The sequence below is a fragment of the Hemicordylus capensis genome, chromosome 1 (genome assembly GCF_027244095.1).
Source record: "Hemicordylus capensis ecotype Gifberg chromosome 1, rHemCap1.1.pri, whole genome shotgun sequence".
NCBI lineage: Eukaryota > Metazoa > Chordata > Lepidosauria > Squamata > Cordylidae > Hemicordylus > Hemicordylus capensis.
In genome coordinates, this window is record NC_069657.1 from 182,988,907 (window position 1) to 183,002,117 (window position 13,211).

At 43.9% G+C, this 13,211-nt stretch overlaps 1 long non-coding RNA gene across 1 annotated transcript in view; it reads left to right on the forward strand.

The window, feature by feature from the left end:
* Nucleotides 1–386: 386 nt before the first annotated feature.
* Nucleotides 387–13,211, forward strand: part of LOC128339208 (uncharacterized) — a 225,487-nt gene continuing 212,662 nt past the window's right edge. The window contains exon 1 of the long non-coding RNA XR_008312903.1: nt 387–521. This is a non-coding gene — a long non-coding RNA (uncharacterized LOC128339208). The remainder of the gene's footprint in view (nt 522–13,211) is intronic.

Below are 13,211 nucleotides of genomic sequence, written 5' to 3' on the forward strand. Positions count from 1 at the left end.
TGTTTCTTCCAGAAGTTTTTGTAATTTTCTGCCATGAAACAAGCCACTTATAAGACTTTTTAGATAGTTTTTTTTAAGCCAGCAAATTTTCCAAGCTGTTTAAAAATAAATATTCAGAGACTTCTCAGTCCCTCCCACAGGGCAAGTGGCTGAGGGGCCTTGGGGCTGGGCAGGGGGCAATGGGGAGTCACGTGAGGTGCCTCTGGGGGGCCCCTCCAGGCAGTGGGGCCCCCAGACAACTGTCTCCCCTTGCCCGATCGTTGTTACACGCCTGCCACTTGCCCTGTTCGCCGTCTCTCCAGCTTGTTCTCCTGGCCGGCAATCCAGGCAGCAGACAAGCTGCCAAGAGCTCCTTTTCTCCCGCCTCTCAGCTGATCGGCGGGTGGGCGGGGCTTCCACGGAGGCCTCCGTGTAGGCCTCTGTGAAGCCTGAACTCCAGTAGGGCCCAAGCCAGCCAGGAAGGAGGAGGCAGCCAGAGAGGCCTCCACTGTTCTCTGCAGCAGAAGACCCCTTGCTGCCAGGTAGAGTGTGAACTCCTTTTTGTGGTTACCTTCCCTGCCCCCCCCACCCCCGGATATATAGGCATCTGCTTGCCATAGGGCTTTGATATGGGGGGGGGAGGGACTGAGAAGTCTCTGAATATTTATTTTTAAACAGCTTGGAAAATTTGCTGGCTTAAAAAAAACTGTCTAAAAAGTCCTATAAGTGGCTTGTTTCATGGCAGAAAATTACAAAAACTTCTGGAAGAAACAGTATTATATTTATTTTATTCATTCATTCATTCATTTATAAATGCACTTATGTTCAAGTTGTTTTGCAACCCAGAAGGTCTGAGTGCGAACTGTGAAGCATGTGTGGTGCTTTTATTTTATTTTTCTTGTGTGTGAACTGCTCCCCAATAACTTGCAGGGACTTCAGGGTAAATCTGGCCAACATGTGAATGCAGCACCTCCATTCCAGAGGAGATGTGTGTTAAAGGGCTTTAAAAGCCTCCTGTGAAAAACCTCCTGGAATCAAACTTGACTGAATTTGTTCAGAATTCTGAGAAAACAAACATAGGCTCACCCTGCATGGTTGAAAGTCTCCTTTGCTAATCTGCAGCGAGGGGGCCATTTTAATCATTCATCTTTCTAGTGTGTTCTAGGCATTAAAAGTAAAACAAATGTATAGTATTCAATGTATATCACTATATATTGTGACGTGTGCGTGTGTGTATTCAGTGAAATGTATTTCCAGGCAGCATACTTATTTTGGAATATCAGACTTAAATCCTTGGGGGCCTGGGGTGTGCGGAGGCCCTGGACTTTGAGTGGGGGGGGGCATTTTAAAATCTCGTCTCTGGGCCCATTCCAACCTTGCTACGCCCCTGATTGAAGGAGCTACACTGGCTGCCGATATGATTCCAGGCAAAATACAAAGTGTTGGTTATCCTCTCTAATAAAACGCTTGGTGTCCGTCCGTGGACGGACACCAAGCGTGCGTTCGTGCCTGGCCTGTTCTGGGCATGCCCAGAACAGGGCAAGGGAGGCACGAACGGCAGGACCCAGCGGCCATGTTGGGGCCGGGAGAAGGAGAAGTGGCCGCCGCCTACGCCAGGAGGAGAGTGCGGGAGAGGCGGCGGCGCAGCCGTGGCCACGGCCAGAGGTGGCGGTGGCTGCGACGGGGCAACTGGCGGCGGGAGTGCGGGTGAGGCGGCGGCGGGGCCAGAAGCGGCCGCCGCAAATAAAGGAGAGAGGCGCCGGGGGAAGAGGCGGCGGGGAAGCTGGCCGAGGTGGTGGCGGAGCCGCCGCCGAGGCCTGGCGCCGCCAGTAAAGCCGGGCGGGGGGGGGAACCTTGGGGCCCGATCCCACCATTCCCGTCCCCCCGCCAAATTACTAAGGGCCAAATTGGCCCTGAAAAATGCCGCCGCCGAACCGCCCTCCCAGCTGCCCGATCCCACCATTTGTACAGGAAAGAGGAGCTCGCTAGCAGAGCTCCTCTTTCTGCAAAGGCTCTTCTCAAACTGGCGCTTTGAGCGGAAAGGGCGTCCTTTCCGCTCAAAGCGCCAGTTTGAGAAGAGCCTTTGCAGAAAGAGGAGCTCTGCTGGCGAGCTCCTCTTTCCTGTACAAATGGTGGGATCGGGCAGCTGGGAGGTTCGGCGGCGGGGGCCGAAAGCATTACTAGCGCCCGTTTTTCAACGGGCTAAAATTCACTTGTAACCTATAAAACCCTAAACAGTTTTTGCCCTGGGTATTTAAAAGAACGTCTTCTTCGTCACGAACCCCACCGCCCACTGAGATCAGTTGGAGAGGTCCGTCTGCCTTTGTCACCAGCTCATCTGGTGGCCACTCAGGGACGGGCCTTCTCTGCTGCTGCCCCAAGGCTTTGGAATGTGCTCCCTAGCGAAATAAGAGCCTCCCCATCTCTGTCAGCTTTTAAAAAGTCTTTAAAGATGCATCTGTTCACCCAGGCTTTTAATTAATATTGTTTGAATGTTTTTAATGCTGTTTTAAAATATTGTTTTAAAAAATTTAAATTGTTGTAATGTTTTAAACTTTTTGTTTTATCCATGTACAGTTTTTGTGTTTGTTTATTATATATTTTAAATCAGATTTGTTTTCATATTTTTAGCTTAATACTTTTAATTGTCATTTTTATTATGTTTTAAAACTTTTGTAAACTGCCTTGGGATTGTTTTTAATGAAAGTTGGTGTATAAATTTAACAATCAATCAATCAATCAATCAATCAATCAATAAAGTAAGTTTTCTTTTCTTTTTTTCTTTTGTTGTAAACTGCCCAGAGATGTATATTTTGGGTGGTATAAAAACATGTTAAGTAAATAAATAGATCTGCTCTCTCTAGAGAGATCTTTGGCTGTGTTCGCTAGTTTGGTAGGTAGGGCACTTGTTTGGTAAATCCAAGTTGAATCAGCTCAAGCTAAGCATTTATCCCCCCCACCCCATAAATGACCCAATGTGACCATGCTTCCTCCTCTCAGCTTCCACCATGTTTCACTTCTTCCTTTGTGTCTTATTGATTGACTACCACCAGTATGTGGCGGCTATTTTCTATAGGGCCCTAGCATTTGCCTCTCTTTATTGTAGTCCAGCAGCTCTATCGTGTGCATACCTATGCATAACGCTGACTATTCAGTTGTACTGTGTGTATGCAGGCCAACAGCACTGGGCTAGAGAGGTCAGGCATCAGGAGACTGGGGGCCATATGGCCCATATTGTGAGGAAGATAGACACCACATATCCTCAGTGGTTCACTGAGATGCAGATCTGAGTGCTGATCTTCCTTCCATTAAAGGAGGCAGAGATATATGACAGAGAAAGGAAAAAGGAGAGAAGCATCTTATATTCCAAACTAGCATGGTAATATAGACTAGTCAGAGTTACTTGTTCAAGGTTTCTCTGAAATATTATGAATTATTGCCCCTGAAGAAGGCTTGAGGCTGAAATGCTTTGGGCTTCAAAAAAATACTTCACAGGTACCATGAGTCGTTGTCTCCTTTTTCACTTTTCAAATGTTCATGCATCTTGAATTAAGGTGGATGAAATCATCACAAACTACGCCATTGAGGTGTCCCTAAGGGTCCCTACAATTTTCCTCAAATTGGCTAGGCGTTCACAGGTTAGCCCACTTGTGCCTCAAGTGTTCACACACCCACCATCTTGAACTGGATTGGATGACATCATCACAAACTACACTGTTGAGGTGTTTCTATGTAGCTGTTCCATATTTGGTACAAATCAGTTGGGTGGTTCACAAGTTAGCCCACTTGCACCTCAAATGTTCACATGTCTACATCTTGCATGTTCACATCTTGCATTGGGGTGGCAAGGAACAGGTTATGACTTCTGTATTCCCTTTGTCCCCCCACCCCGGTGGCACCTCAGAGTTCCTAACTGGTTCAGCCCTTGCCCAAACTGGTTTGGCACCGAATCACATCACACACACACACCTACCTATAATTGAGCAGATGGGTTCAAAGAACCTAGGGCCCCCAGCAACTGAGGCCCCCCCACTCCACCCCACCCCTCCCTAGTTTCTTCATTATCTCTCTCACTCTGAGGGGCTGCTGGCGAGAGGGGTGAACACAATCCCCCTCTCCCCTGGCTACGCTCCTACACAGAGAGAGAGCGTGAGAGAGCGTGCGAGCGCCATCTCATAAGCTTATTTTCTTTAAGGAAAGTAGGTGAAAAAAGCTCTATAAAGCCAGCATGTTTGTAATCTTCTGTAGATTACCTGAATGTTCATTGGAAAGGAAAATTGCTTTGAGACTTTAAGTGTTCATGCTAGGCTCTCCGATTAAATTCAATTGTAATAAGGAATAAGGAAACCAAATGTTATAGATCAGCACTTATTTCCCAAAGGTTTACCTGTGCCTGTCTCATATTGCAGGACGAAGGCATTTTACTATGCTATTTAAATAAGTTTTGCTTCCTAGAACCTGGGGGGAAAGGAGGAAATCCTCTACTTAAATAGCTCTATATTTGTTATTTTATTTAGAGCTGTTTTTTTTCTTTATTGTTAGTTGCCTTGGGCTGTATTCACAGGGATAGGGGCACAGAAATCTATGAAATTTGTATATCTTTATTAGGGTTTATATATTACACAGTAAATGAAATTAACTAGATTACAAAGAAGTTTGGTTATATCCACAACTCCCATGACAGTCTATCTCCATTTTCTATCCAATACACCCTCTCCCACACCTTTGCCCCACTTGTAGCATTGCTGCCATTTTGGTTTTGCTTCCTGTTGTGCGGTGAATGCTCCTGCAACTGACACTACTGGGATCTCAGTGCTGGGCTGTCTGTAGAGTTGGACTTCTAATGAAGTCTCCTGTGAGCATTAGGGATTTTGGCTAGAAGGTAAACTTCTCCTTTTCCCCAGTTGAGGTTCCCTATACCCCTTCTCAGGTCCCTCCCATATTCATTTGCTCTTTGAGAGAAGATAGTTTAGAATGATAGTGCCAAACTTAAATGAGTTGGAGGATGGCATTTCTCACCCAGTAGATTAGCTGCACCTGGCAGGGGTGTTCAAAAAGTTTGTATTCTGACATATATGAACAGAGGCGTAACGGGGGGAAACGGCGCCCAGGGCAAGCTCTGCCCCTGAAATTGCGCCCGCCCCCCACATACCTGCGCCCCCCTGGGCTGGCTGGAGTGAGCGCGGCGGTGGCGGGCAGCGGCTGATCGCGCGGCGGGCGACGGGAGTGAGCTCGGCGGTGGCGGGCGGCGGTGGAAGTGAGTGTGGCGGTGGCGGGCAGCGGCGGATCGCCGAGTGCGGCGGCGGGCGGCGGCGGATTGCCCAGTGCAGCAGAGCGACGCCGAGGCCTGCCGCCTGGCCCGGCGTCGCTTCCCAACTGTGATGCCGGGCCAGGCGGCAGGCCTCGGTGTCGCTCTGCTGCACTGGGCGATCCGCCGCCACCTGCCACCGCCGCACTCGGCGATCCACCACCGCCCGCCACCACCGCACTCGGCGATCCGCTGCCGCCCGCCACTGACGCGCTCACTCCTGCCGCCGCCCGCCACCGCGAAGCGTGATCCGGGGGGGTCGGGGGGGCATGTCACTTTTTGGCGCCCCCCCACGTGGCCCACCAGAGTGGCGCCCAGGGCACGTGCCCTGCCTGCCCCCCCTATCATTATGCCCCTGTATATGAACAACTCAGATCTATGTGTTTTGATTTTGATTTTTCAATATAATCCCCCTTGATTGTAACACACTTGTTCCACCTGTGCTCTAGTGCCTCTATCCCACTTGAAAAACATTCTTTGTCTTGGTTATCCAGGCACCCACTCATCAACAGCCGTCATGACCCCAGAATTATATGAAAAATTCATCCCATGAAGGTGCTCCTTCATTTGGGGAAACAAAAGTTACTAGGGGCAAGATCTGGGGAATAGGGAGGTGCATTCAAGTAGTTCAAATCCTGCATTACACATTGCAGCCATTGCAACATGGGAGGTGTGGCTTAGTGCATTGCCTTGAAGGAAAAGCACACCTCGTTGCAACTGCTTGTGCCTCTTCTGCTTGATTGCCGCACAAAGTTGACTGCTTAGGTTGGCACAGTAATTGCCAGCAATCGTGGTGCTATGGTCCAGAGAGTCAACCAAGAGGACACGCTTAGCATCCCCCAAAATGTAAGCCATCACTTTGCCTGCTGATGCCACAGCATGGAATTTCTTGGACGGCGGTGATGAGGAATGCTTCTACACTGAGCTTTGCTTTTTGGTCTCAGGATCACGGTGATGGACCCATGTTTTATCCATTGTCATGATCTGGGCCCAAACACTTGTTGGATCTTGATGCAGCATGTCCAGATTGGCTTATGATATTTGCAAGCGACATGCCTTTTGTTGCTTGGTCAACATTCATGGCACCCATCTGGCACTCACCTTCTTCAACTTCAAATTATCTGTTAAGATGGAATGGATGCTACCAGTTGAGATGCCCACAGCAATTGTCTTGACTGTATTTCTCCTGTCCTGCACCACAACACAACACACACTGTTGATGTTTTCCTGTGTGATGCATGTTGAGGACCATACTGTGCATTCTCCATCTTCACATGATTCTCTGACACAACTGAATTCTGTCTGCCATTCCTCAACAGCTGAATAGGTTGGTGCTGCATTCTAGCAGCTTGCTTGCTTGTTTGCTTGTTTGCTTGCTTGCTTGCTTGATTTATTAATTCGATTTCTATACCGCCCTTCAAAAAACGGCTCAGGGCAGTTTACAAAGAGAAATAATAAATAAATAAGATGGATCCCTGTCCCCAAAGGGCTCACAATCTAAAAGAAATATAAGATAGACACCAGCAACAGTCACTGGAGGTACTGTGCTGGGGGTGGATAGGGCCAGTTACTCTCCCCCTGCTAAATAAAGAGAATCACCATGTTAAAAGGTGCCTCTTTGCCAATTTGGCATTAAGTGCAGGAAGATGATATTTGGTGCCATAACATGCAACAAAATACACTATGCAGAAAAAACCGTGTACAATGTAGTTGAATACATATGGATCAGAATATGGACTTTACCACCAGGTCAAATCAACATCAAGTATCCAGGATCAGCTGGGGTGCAAAACTTAGACTTTTTCTCCAGGAGAAAGCTCTTTGTTTCTCTGTAGTCAGATTTTTTCAAATCAAATTTCTGATACAGACTTCATTTCTTTTATTTAAAATGCCAAATAAATGCTGTTTAACTGGGTCTCTCTAATGCTGTGATTGGTTGTTTTGCTTTCTGCTTTCGCCCATCACTAATAAAGTTGAAGGTGCCTTTGTGATTTGCCAAAAGCATGCTCAGATTGTTTGCTGCCACCACACCATTTATGTCAAATCACTCTGTTCCTCTAGTGGTGCTACCTGTTTGGTCCTGGTGGATAACACACCACTTTTTAAATTTGGTAGCAGGACAGTTGTGGTTTGTTACAAGTTTTGTTGTTGTTGTTGTTGTTTACCAAGAATGCTTTCCAGTAAGTCACTTTCTCCAATCTCCACATACTTCCTCAATGGCTGAACATCTATCATTCTAGCACAACAGGATGACCAAATGCCACTTAGGCATACATCCAGCTGTAATGTTCATTAAACCCAACATGTGGCTAGGGCTGATTTTTGGTTGTATGGCATTACTCTAATAGCGCCAGAAATGCTGCTGCAGCAGCAATCATCATCATCATCATCATCATCATCATCTACCCTTTGCCTTCATGAAAAGGGATAATAGCATGCCCCTCCCCCCTTATATTTCTAGAATGGATGGCTTATGAAATTGAGCCAAATTAATTCCATGTTAACAGGGCTCTGTGTAATTTTATTCAAAGCTATAGAACACTCCTTTGATGGGGGGGGGGATAAAAATGGCTGAAAATGGCAAAATCTGGTTTGTTTCAAGCCAGAACTTTACAAAAGGTTCTGGATCTGAAGCCCCTCCATGGACCATCATTCTGTCCCCATGTGGAAGAAGAAGGACATTTCTTTGATTTTATATTTTTTTTGTCTTCCCTATTGCAGAAGCACAGACTGAAAGTACTTTAAACATTTCTGGTTTTGTGGTTAGAATGAATTTCTCACTTTCCCTTCTAGTCATTAAGGGATTAAAATATGTGAAGTCCTTTTAATCCCTTTTAAAAGGTCTGTCTCTTCCTGCAATGGGGAAGAATAAAATTAATATAAAATCAAAGGAATGCCTTTTTTCTTCCACGTGGGGGTGTAGAATATGTAACATAGATTGAGCTGTAAAGTAGTGATATGCCCCACATGGTGATGTGCCAAAAAATTTTAATTTCTGGTTTATTTTAAAATTCAAAACCCGATTTTGGGGTTTTTAATCACTGTAATTGTTTAATTGTTGTTTTAAAATGTTTTTAAATTGTTAATTGTTATATTGTTTTTTAATTTGTTTTAGCTATTTACTGTTTTAGTGGTGTAAACCGCCCTGAGCCATTTTGGAAGGGCGGTATAAAAATCAAATCAAATCAAATCAAACAAACAAACAAACAAATAAATAAAAGCTGTTCAGTGAGCTTCATGACTGATCAGGGATTTGGGCTTGGGACTCTTACTTAAAAATGCCACACAAACGTAAGCAACCTGTGGTGTTTCTGATTAATCCATTCCTTGATCCAGGCCAGCTCTTGAATGGTGCTTTAGTTACTATTTAGTCCAGTCCTAGACTGGAGGTGGAGCAGACAAGCAGCAAGAAGCAAGAGCATAGAAAGCAGTCTGCCCTGGCCATTCTAAACACATACTTATTTCATTAAACTATTAATATTCTTAATTCTACCAACTGCCTGTTTCTTGTGTGCCACAACTCTTTCCTCTGGACTCAACACAGCCTACAGTATCATTGGCATAATGTGCACAAGGCTCTTCACCCCTTTCTCCCTACTGAAGGTCACTGACACCCGCCCCCCCCAAGCCAGGGCTGAGAGTCAGGGACATGCAGCAATGGCATGGGATGTGATACCGGGGGTGGGTGTGGGCTGCAGGGGAAGATGGGTACCCTGAAACTGCGAGTGGAGCAGTGCCTCTAACTCTCAGCCACAGCTTTGGGGGGCACTCAGAAAGCTCCAGTATGGAAGTAGAGAAGATGTCATGTGCTGGTGCACATGAATGTTAATAGTGTGAATGTTATAAATTGACATTAAGTTTGTAGTGACTTGTCATAAATTTTGTATCTGAGATCACACTAAATGTCATTGGTTAGTATAGAGTTATCGACAGATGCAGATAGCTCTTAGCTGCTCCAAATTATTTATTGAATGCAAATGTTTTATACTAACCTAAATATAAATAACTTACTTTAGTTTAGGAGCTTATTTAATTTTTCTTTTCTTTTCTTTTCTTTTGCTTTCTGAAGGGAAGAAGGCTTATGATATCACCATGTCTGACTGTGTGAATGTACATGTGTTCTGCTCTAAAAACCTTTTCATTTATAGTCAAGTACAAACCAAATTTATAACACATGGGAGAGGGTCTCTAGGGTGTCCCAACAGGTATTTGCCCCCTGATCCTCCATATTTGTTCAAAATGGTGGCCTCTCAGACAACAGCCCTTTGTAACCAATGTACTCACCGTTGGATACAGACCAAATCCATAACACATAAGATGTCCTAGGAGACCCCTATTGGTGGTGGTGGTGGTGGGATGATGATGATGATGGTATTTACATACAGTCTACCAGATGTTATTGACTGGATTTGGTACTTTAATTATCGGGCCCTCTCCAAGGGTCTAGGATAACTAAAGAAAAAATAAAGATAGCATCATAATATCCGTGCTGTCCCGAGTAGTGCGGCCTTCTGTAGCTGATGTGTTGTAATTTTATCAATGCCTAAGGTGTCAAGATGGTGTTCAAGTTCTTTTGGTACTGCACCAAGAGCACAAACAACTATTGGCACCACTATTGTTTTCTTTTTCCAGAGCTGCTCAATTTCAATCTGAAGGTCCTTGTATTTAGTTATTTTCTCCAATTGTTTTTCGTCGACTCGTCTATCCCCTGGGATTGCAATATCAGTTATCAGAACCTGATTCTTCTTGTTGACAGTCAGATCCAGCGTATTATGCACTAAATGTCTATCAGTTTGTATTTGAAAATCGCAAAGGATTTTTGCCACCTCAGTTTTTCTGTGACTTTCTCAATCAGATGATTCCACCAGTTCTTGCTTGCTGGCAATTTGTAATTCTTGCAAAAGTTCCAGTGGATCATTGCAGCAACTTTATTGTGTCTTTCCTTATAATCAGTCTGTGCGATTTTCTTGCAACAACATACAAGGTGCAGCAAACATACAACTCCAGCAAAATATCCAGAATGAGGATATTGACCATGAACCACTGAGAAATTCTCCAACAGAGATCCTGAAGGAATAGTGTAGAGCCTCAAGGCATAGCCAAAAATGAATATGAATTATTATTGTTGTTTACACAGTCAGACAGGTGTTATTGACTGGTTTGTTTTATCCAGATATTGAGTCCTTCTCAAGTACCTGGGATGGCTGAATTTTATTATCAATATTGTTGCTGTTATTATTATAGGTATCGTCGCAGAATATAGGCTGTTCCCAGTAAAGTTGCTTTTTGTAATTGGCTAGTGGTGATTTCTGTGGCCCCTATCGTGTTGAGGTGCTCTTCAAGTTGTTTTGGAATTGCACCTAGGGTGCCAATTTTGGGATTATTTTGGTCTTCTTCTGCCACAACCTTTCAATTTCAATTTGTAGATCTTTATATTTTGTTTTTTTATTCTATTTCTTTTTCTTCTTTTCTGCTATCCCCTGGTATTGCTATGCCGATTATTTTAACTTGTTTTTCTTTCTTCTCGATTAGAGGGGTAGTGAGTCCCCTTGGAAAATACCTCTTCTAATGCTAACCTGTTCATGTGTCTGGCCATTGATTGTTAACTGTGTACTCCACATGCTCATTGCTTTTTAAAATAAATATCTGAATGTTTTTGCTGACACCAGTTGTTTCTAAAAATTGTAGTACCCATGTGTGAGGCAATGAATCGAAGGCTTTCTTGTAGTCAATCCATGCAACACTTAGATTGGTTTTTCTTCTCTTGTAGTTTTCTAAAATCATTTTGTCAATCAGCAGCTGGTCTTTTGTGCCTCTGGTGTTCGGGTAATTTCCTTTCTCTTCAACTGGAAGCTGTTTGTTAGTTAATAAGTGTTGCATGACTTCATCTGCTATTATTCCAGTTAATAATTTGAACATGGTTGGCAGGCAGGTTATCAGTCTATAATTACTTGGAACTGCACCTTTTGCTGGGTCTTTCTTTATGAGATGAGTTTTCCCAGTTGTTAGCCATTGTTCAATATCACCTCCTTGCAAAATGTGATTGAACTGTTTTGATAGTTGTTTATGAAGGCTTGTTAGGTGTTTAAGCCAAAAGCCATGCAGTTCAATAATAATAATAATAATAATAATAATAATAAGAAGAAGAAGAAGAAGAAGAAGAAGAAGAAGAAGTTGTTTTTGTTGCTGTTGTCTTCTTCTTCTTCTTCTTGTTATTATTTATGCTGATCAGCAATGCTATTTCAAGATGGTAGCTACTCAAATTATAGACAGCATCCCTCTGTAATGCATGTGCTGATGGACAGCCACAAACCAAATCCACAGCTCATGGAAAGGGGTCTTAGGTGAGAATCACTATGTTAAAAGAAGTAGAAAGTGGGCTCTATTATTTCTACTTAGAGCTACTTGTTTTTGCAGCTATTCTGGGGAATCGACACCAATTCAATGGTACTCAGTAGCTATAAACCCACTACTTGTTTTCTCAGTAGGACACGTGTGTTTAGTTTCCTATTTCATGTTGTTAAATCTGTAGGATGTCTAAATTTGGGATAGCAATTTATATAAATTCTTACAACAGTGAACTTAATGATGTAGTGTTGGCAAAGAAAATCAATGTACAAACTTTTAATTTGATTTTTGGCAAGAAATATGTCAGTAGAGACTTAAAACATTAAAAACAGCACAGGAGGCAATTTACAACACTGATAAAATATTAAAATGATTGACTAATCCGAGATGTTTTTGTTTTGATAAGAATATGGAAATGCAACTTTAAATCTTTTCATTCGTAGGGTGCTACTTCTTTTGATTTGCATTTCAATAATTCCACAAATGTGAACACAAACTAATTGTCTTGAAAGACTGCAGGTAAAACAAATGATACTGTTATGACTGATTCAATTTCTTTGTGTGGCATTCCTTACAAATTAAATGAGAATGCATTTTGTTTCCTTTCCCATTTTTCATTCAGGCTGTCATTGTTGCTTGTGACTGCTCGGAGGCAATCATTCCCTATTCTTTTTAGACAATAGAAGTACAGGTTTAAAAAATCCTCTGTGCTAATGCAGGTTTATAGCAGAGAATTTGAAATAACACATGTACACTCATACACTAGATGAAGCTTCAGCAAGCATAGATGTGTGTTCCTGACTGTGTGTGTAAGTTAGCCCTACCCCATATCCAGTCCAAGAATAAACAGAATTCCCACTCCCTATCATTATGTAATTGGGCTTGCTCTATGCTAAAAAGGCTATGACACAAATCTAGCCCTCCAGGTCCCCAGCTATATTCAGTGGCCAATAGTCAGTGATGATGAAAGTTGTAGTCCAACATCTCTAGAAGGACTTTTGCAGCCCTGATCTATGAGGTAAATGTCACACCCCATATTTTGACTTAAAAGTGTTTTTAGTAGTCAGTGAGGCTATTCCCATGTTCACCCTAACCCAGGCTAGGGAAGCTTCGGCTGTGCGTGAGAACTGCTGGGATTGGGCCTATTCCTGGTGGGGCAGTGCTGCTTAGTCCAGCTTTTAAACCTGGCTCAGGTGAGCCCTCTACCTGGCCTCTGGGATCATGTGTTTGCTGGGGCTACATTCAGCCCCAGCAGACACAGAGATGGGCACCTAGGACACCCGTCTCCTAGGGGAATCCCCCAGTGCATTGTGTACACAGCGTGGTGCATTGTGGGATATCTGGAGGACAGGATGCGTTGCCTCGGCCTCTGGAGCTCTGTGTTGTGTCACACAGTGCAAATCGTCTGGGAGTGCGATCCACACTCCCAGCAACAGTCATCCACTCGTCTGAGGGGAAGGCGAGTTCAACCAGCCTTCCCACCCGCCTGTCAAGTCATATGAATGACCTCAGTGTCTTCTGTAATTATTTAATACACTTATTTACTTATAAAGATTTCTTGTGATGTTACAATAAC